Raw genomic sequence first — 6320 nt, forward strand, 5'->3', positions numbered from 1 at the left:
TAGGTATGCAAAATAGAATCCAAGGTCTTAATGCAACGAGATTGCTGTGTGTTTATCTCCCTCTCTTACAACACAAAAACAGTCTGCTGCTTTCTTCAGATTGATTCTGGTTCACATGGGGGCCTCTAATTCCTTTCCATTTTTAGACTGTTCAAGTTTTACAAAAATTTTCATTGCTTCTCCTCTTGATTATTCAATATTACTTGATAAAATTGGTCTCTGCTGCCCTATTTCTTTTTAGCTTCAGCCTGGCTGAGGTTCAGTTATCTCCAATTCCCTTTGCACTCTCCTTTAAAAGATTTCTTTTACACTGTAGAATTTTGATCACATTTCCTTATTTTACATTCTTTCAAAGGTACTTGTATTAAAAGAAGTAACTTTGTTTCTTGCGATAGTGCTTGCACTTGTATTTGTGTGGAATGACAGTGCTTTATTTAAGCATTCCCTAATTTGAAATTTACCTGTTCCTATCTCTCCTCTTATGTACAAGTTTCTCATGGCTGACCTTTGTTGGAAATAATCCAAGTAATTTTGTCAGGACGGTATCTCTGATAAAAGCAAAATTTATTCGCGATTGCAATGGCGGCATCCCGCAAGTAGGAGCGCCCTATGGACACAACATGACAGCCTTTATACCCTGTTTTCTCCCCCTTGCCTCCCCCTCCCCTGTTTCCTCAGTGGCTGGGTACTCCAGGTTCACAATCTTATCAGAAGGTTTACATTTGCTATTCACTTGTTAATTTATTTGTTATCTGGTGCCAGTCAGCAGTCATCCTGTTGTTTCCAAGATGTCTCGGTGCTCTCCTTGTCCTATTGATATGGTGATTTTCTTTAAGTCATCATCGTTAAACAAAGAGCACTGGGGGATGATGGCAGGCCTTCCCAATGTCTCTTCAGGCGCTTCTTCGGGCAGGCCATGGCTGTTCTCTGGTTTGCTCTCGTGCAGGATATTCTTGCAGTGTGTAATGACAAAATATACATATATACACCTATATACAGAGTGCGTTCCTGGGAAGGTTCGTCTATAAGATAAATGATGTAAACTTATCAGAGATCTTCCCCAAGTTAAGTAGAGGGACTCCCAGAAAGAACTATGATAGCGGAGATCATAAAATAAAAATAATATTATACAATTCTAATGCAGAAACAACACTTGATTCCCACAATTCCCCCCTTTTTCTTTTTTATACATTGTTGATTTCTGCAATTCTTTAAGGTTCACTTTTATAGACATCGCCCTCGTCTTCACTTTCTTTATCTCCCATCTCCTCTAATACCATAATTTTATCCAAATGTAATGGCTCCTTTAGTGCTTGCTTCAATAGTGCTCTCTTTATCAATCACTCTACTAGTCCCCTCAGAAAGGGGATAACACAGCAACCAGTGGCCATCAAGACTCCTGCTGCTACTATCAAAGAAGTAAATGTGCATACAGTCACCCCTTTCCATTTACCAAACCAGAACTCCAACCATCCAGTGACAGAAGTATCTATTCCTGATTTTTTTTTTCTTGCCACTTCATTGACAAGGGTGGCACCAAGCCCTTGCAATGCCTTCGTTATTACGTCATCCAGAGCTGTGTTATTGGGATGAAGGTGCAACAACAGGTACCCAGCGTTACATATACACTCTTTTATCATATCTTAGGAGTTCCTGTTTTATCAGGCCACCCTACTTGTGGCATATAACTGTCCTGCAGTTCTCTTTATTGCACTCTTTGTATAATTTGTAAATCTCCATTGATTATAACAGATGTAGTTAATCCAATCTACATTCTTGTTGATTATCACCCACCAGGACAGTGACTCAAACCCTGCAACAGTTTGATTTCTTGCCTTAAAATCATCGGGAACAACAAGAAGAGAAAAGTTTAAATCCTTAGCTTGCCCACATACCAAGCAATACTGATATGTAATAATGTTTGTCACAAGAGATACATAAGTATTTACATCAAATGCTGCACTCATCAAATCAACATTTCTAACAGTTACAAGAGCTCACATTTCTGTCCTTGGGATTCACAATTTTAAGGGTCCAGCTGATTTCAGTTCTCATTGTGTTCGATGGACCTTCTTAACTCTAGTATGATGTATCCACAATGCTTTCACTGTTGTGTGGGATGTTAGCAGCGCCTGGAACAGACCTACCCACCTTGGTTCCAGGGGCGAATCTTAAAGAGATTTGTTACATACATATTATCGAGCCATGTCAAGGCCTTGGGCTCTAGTTCCTAGAACCAGTTTCTCCTTTTCTCAAAGCCATTCCTGCAGACTTATCACATGCTCAGTTAGTATTTTGCTCCCTACTTGGGTAGAAATCCCCTTTTGTACAACATAAGGCCTTCTGTACAGTATTTTGAAAGGACTTAACCCCTCTTTGGCTCTAGGTTTTGTTCTGGTACTAAGGAGAGCCAAAGGCAACAACTGTGATCAGGATAGTCCAGCTTCCTGTCCCAGTTTTACAACCTGTGATTTAATTAGACGGTTCGTCTTTTTCCCCTGACCACTCGCCTGTGGTCTGTGTGCTATGTGCAATTGCCAATTTATTCCCAATGCTTGCTGACCTGTTGGACAATCTCTGCAATAAAATGAATTCCGTGGTTGAAGGGTATTGTTGCAGGACACCCAAACCTTGGAATAATCTCCTGCAAAAGTACCTTGGTTACTTCCTTTGCTCTATTGGTCCTGCAAGGGAATGCTTCTGGTCACCCTGAAAGGGCACTGGTTAGAACTAGCATATATCAAAACCCTCATTTTTCCTGGCAGTTCAAAAAAAAATCAATTTGCAATTGTTGTCCTGGAAGGTTCCCTTTCCAACAAGCCCCACTTGCACCCTGTTCCTGGTACTAGGATTGTACAGTTACTTTCTGGGGTCTGTACTCCCCATGTTTTATTATGTTCCCTTAGAACCAAATTCTATACAATACTAATGGGCACAACAGTGTGTCCATCTGGGTATGCACCCATCTGTCAGCTTGCTCTCTTCCCTTCATTAATTAGTTTCCTATCCTTTCTAGAGTACCTTTTAGGTTCTGACTAAGGTTCAGGTATTTCAAGTTTACCGTCTGGAATTAAAGCCGTTCACCAATTTCTTTTCCTTCAGCTGCCTGCTTTGCCACCTTATCCATCATCATGTTTCCAGTTTCCTGTACAGTGTCACTCTTCTGATGTCCTTTACAATGTATAACAGCCGTGATGTTCTTTGGTAGATTTACATCATGTTGAATTTATTTTCCTTGTGTGTCAGCAATCCTTGCTCTTTCCAGATGGTACCACGAGTGGGTACCACCCCAAAAGCATATTTAGCATCTGTCCATATATTTAAGGTTCTTGTCAAGGCAATTATTTCAGCCTTCTGAGTGGAAGTCCCCAAAGATAATGGTTTTGCTTCAATTACCTTGTCAATAGCAGTTACTGCATGTCCTGCCTTACGGTTTCCTTGTCTTCACAAAACTGCTTCCGTCGATGAATCCAGGACTCCTCAGCATCGTCCAATGGTTCCTCCTGTAGGTCTGACCAACTTGCACACGCAGTCTCCATGCAGTCACACACTGCTGGCTTGGAGGCAGCTCTGCATTGGCATTCTGGGTGTTCAGCAAGTTGCTTCCTTCTCTTTGATCGGTTGTTCTTTCTGTTGAGAAACTTGATAGCCATTTAAATCAAGAAATTCAGCAAGCTCACAGTCCATTGCACACAGTCCTTTGTTACTGTAGCATCCACGTACTGCAGTAAAGTTCCACTGTGAGATGGTGATCCCAAATCTCAGGCTCACGAGTTGACCAGTTCTCAAAAATCACTGGGCTGTTCTCACAACCCTGGGTATCGCTGTGCAGGTTAACTGAATTATTATTATTACTTTTAATTATTATTTTTTTTTTCTTCTCTCCATATTTGAGTTTTTCTATTCAAAGGCAAATAATTTTAGATTTCTTTTGCAAAACCAGGCAGAAAAAGGTGTACTTCAAGTCCAGAACAGTAAACTCCACCTGCTTATTCCTTAAATTGGTTAATAAAGATATACACCATGTGTTGTATATATTCAACTTTTCTATTAATTGCCCTCAAATCTTGTACCAAACTATAGCTCTTGCCATCCAATTTTTCATTTGCAAGATTGGGTGTTGTATTTGGATTTCTATCCAATTAGTAATCCAAAATAAAAAAAAAATATTTTTATTTCTTTTATCCTCCTACAATCTGGGATCCTCAAAGGGCATTGCTTTACCCTGGTTTGGCTGGCTCCTGTCTTTAACTTAACTTTCACTGGGCTGCATTTTTGGCTCTGCCAAGCATCCCTGATGCCTGCAATCCTGGTATACCCAATGTAGGATTTACGTAACTTCTCGCAGTACAACATTGCTTTTCCCAGTTTGTGTTAAAGCCAGACTTAAAATTTTCAGTCCATTGCTCTTGCTTGACAAGTAGTTCCAATCGTTTCTACTGAATTTAATCTCTACATTCAACTATTCTAACATGTCATGCCCAAATAATCGTTTTGGAGAACCTGGCATGTACAAGAATTTATGTATTCCTACTTGTTCTCCTAGCCTGTATTTAATTGGTCCAAAAAAAGTAAACTTCTCTTGCCAGTAGCTGCTACACCTATTACAAAAATCATCTATGGGTAATAGTAAGACGCACCCAGAGGTACCAGAAAATAAACCTCTTCAGCCTGCTTCCCCTGCTGCTTTCAGTCCTGGCAGGGTGGGACTCTCCCTGAGTCCTTCCAGGCTCCCCTTACCTCTTCTTCTAGGTAAGGACATCCCTGTTAACCTTGCTCAACTTTGCCTTCCTCAGTTTGTTTTCCCAAACCCTTTTCACTTTCCAAACTCTCATCATCACAAACATTACTAACATTATATTTCAGTTTCACCCCCTTCTCTCCCCAGGCTTCCAGTGCTCACACTGGATATCGGGTTTCCCCAGCTCTGCAGATGCCGGCTGTTCTCACTTCCAATGTCCGTCCCATCCCCATTCACAAGCACTGCACCCTTCACATCACAGCAGGAGGCTCCAGCCCCCAGCTCTTTCTCCCACTCCAAGTTGTTCTTACAAGCCGCAGTGGGGGGGGTGTGCGGGGATGTGTTCTCGTGCCGGCCCAACTCGAGTTTATTGCAAGCGTTTCCAGTTCAGATCATATATATTGATGTCTGAGAGTCTCCTTACACTTGTCAGTCTGTAGTGTCACTTCCTGTTGATTTCTGTTGGTTTTTTTTTTGTTGGTTTTTTTTTTGGTTTGGTTTGGGCTTTTTTGGTGCATTTCTTCTCCAGCTGTGATTTGTGGTCACCTGCATTTTTTCTGACAGGTACTAAGAGCAAGTCAAAACCTATCAAGTACTTCTGTACTTTCCTTTTGCTGGAGACTTCACGGATCATAATGACGTGCTTCTTCAGAAAGCAGAATACAATTTGGGTGTGCATGCCACCAATAATTGTGCTTGTCAAAAGAAGCAGATCATGTTATCATTTCATCACAGCAAATAAGATAATTCATAAGGGAAATCATGTTGTACAATTTCTTTCATTTCATGGAATTTAGCGTAGATCAGGGAGAAAAAAATATGCTCTTCAGGCAAAGCATCCAGAATAGTATAGAATGGCAATCACTTGCAGAGTTTTTACAATGCCTTGGTGATTCCTGATGATTAAAATACTTGAGATTTCAACAATAAAAACACTGTATGACAAGTTGAAATAAAGAATGATTATAGTTAATTATTGCATAACATACCTAATTTTATTCAATTAAGAACTGTTTTATCTTTTTCTGTAAAGATATGTGCTGCTGGGAGCACATATAAAGTAGCATTTCAGCTGTGGTGATTGAGACTCTGTTCTGTCTTTAGTATGACTCTGGACTAATCCATTAAATCATATTTGTTGCATGCTGATGACTGCATAAGTGAAGTCTGGATCTGGGCCAGATTACACATGCTAAAACCTACCGCAATTTTTAATTTTGATTTACAATAATGACATTCAAATTACTTTTTAAACAGCTAATCATCAGTCCGTTGCTCTCAAAGTAAAGTAAATAAGTGACCTCAAACACAACAAAAACAGTTAGCTTACAATAAATGAACAGGAAACAACAGTTTATCAAGGAACGAGTTATGAAAATAAGGTTTTTTTTCATTTTCATATTCTTAGCTGACATTTTTGTAGTAACTCAAGTATGTTCTTAAGGAGTTGTTTGAAGAAATGGATTAATTATGTGAAGCTTGTTCTTTGTAGCCTGACTGCAGATGTGTGAGCCAGCCTGGAGGTGGGTGCAGAACTCCCAGGCTCACTGAGGGCACGGGGAGCCCGGGTTGGCACAGT

General features: G+C 40.2%; 1 long non-coding RNA gene across 1 annotated transcript; it reads right to left on the minus strand.

Annotated features, from left to right (window-relative positions):
- Window positions 1-1207: 1207 nt before the first annotated feature.
- Window positions 1208-3916, minus strand: LOC128084265 (uncharacterized). The gene is made up of 2 exons (XR_008208410.1): window positions 3397-3916; window positions 1208-2170 (listed from the first exon to the last, which is right to left on the minus strand). It is a non-coding gene; the product is annotated as an uncharacterized LOC128084265 (long non-coding RNA).
- Between the last annotated feature and the right edge of the window lie 2404 nt (window positions 3917-6320).

The sequence above is a fragment of the Tympanuchus pallidicinctus genome, unplaced genomic scaffold (assembly GCF_026119805.1).
Source record: "Tympanuchus pallidicinctus isolate F22 unplaced genomic scaffold, pur_lepc_1.0 scaffold26, whole genome shotgun sequence".
NCBI classification, from domain to species: Eukaryota; Metazoa; Chordata; class Aves; order Galliformes; family Phasianidae; genus Tympanuchus; species Tympanuchus pallidicinctus.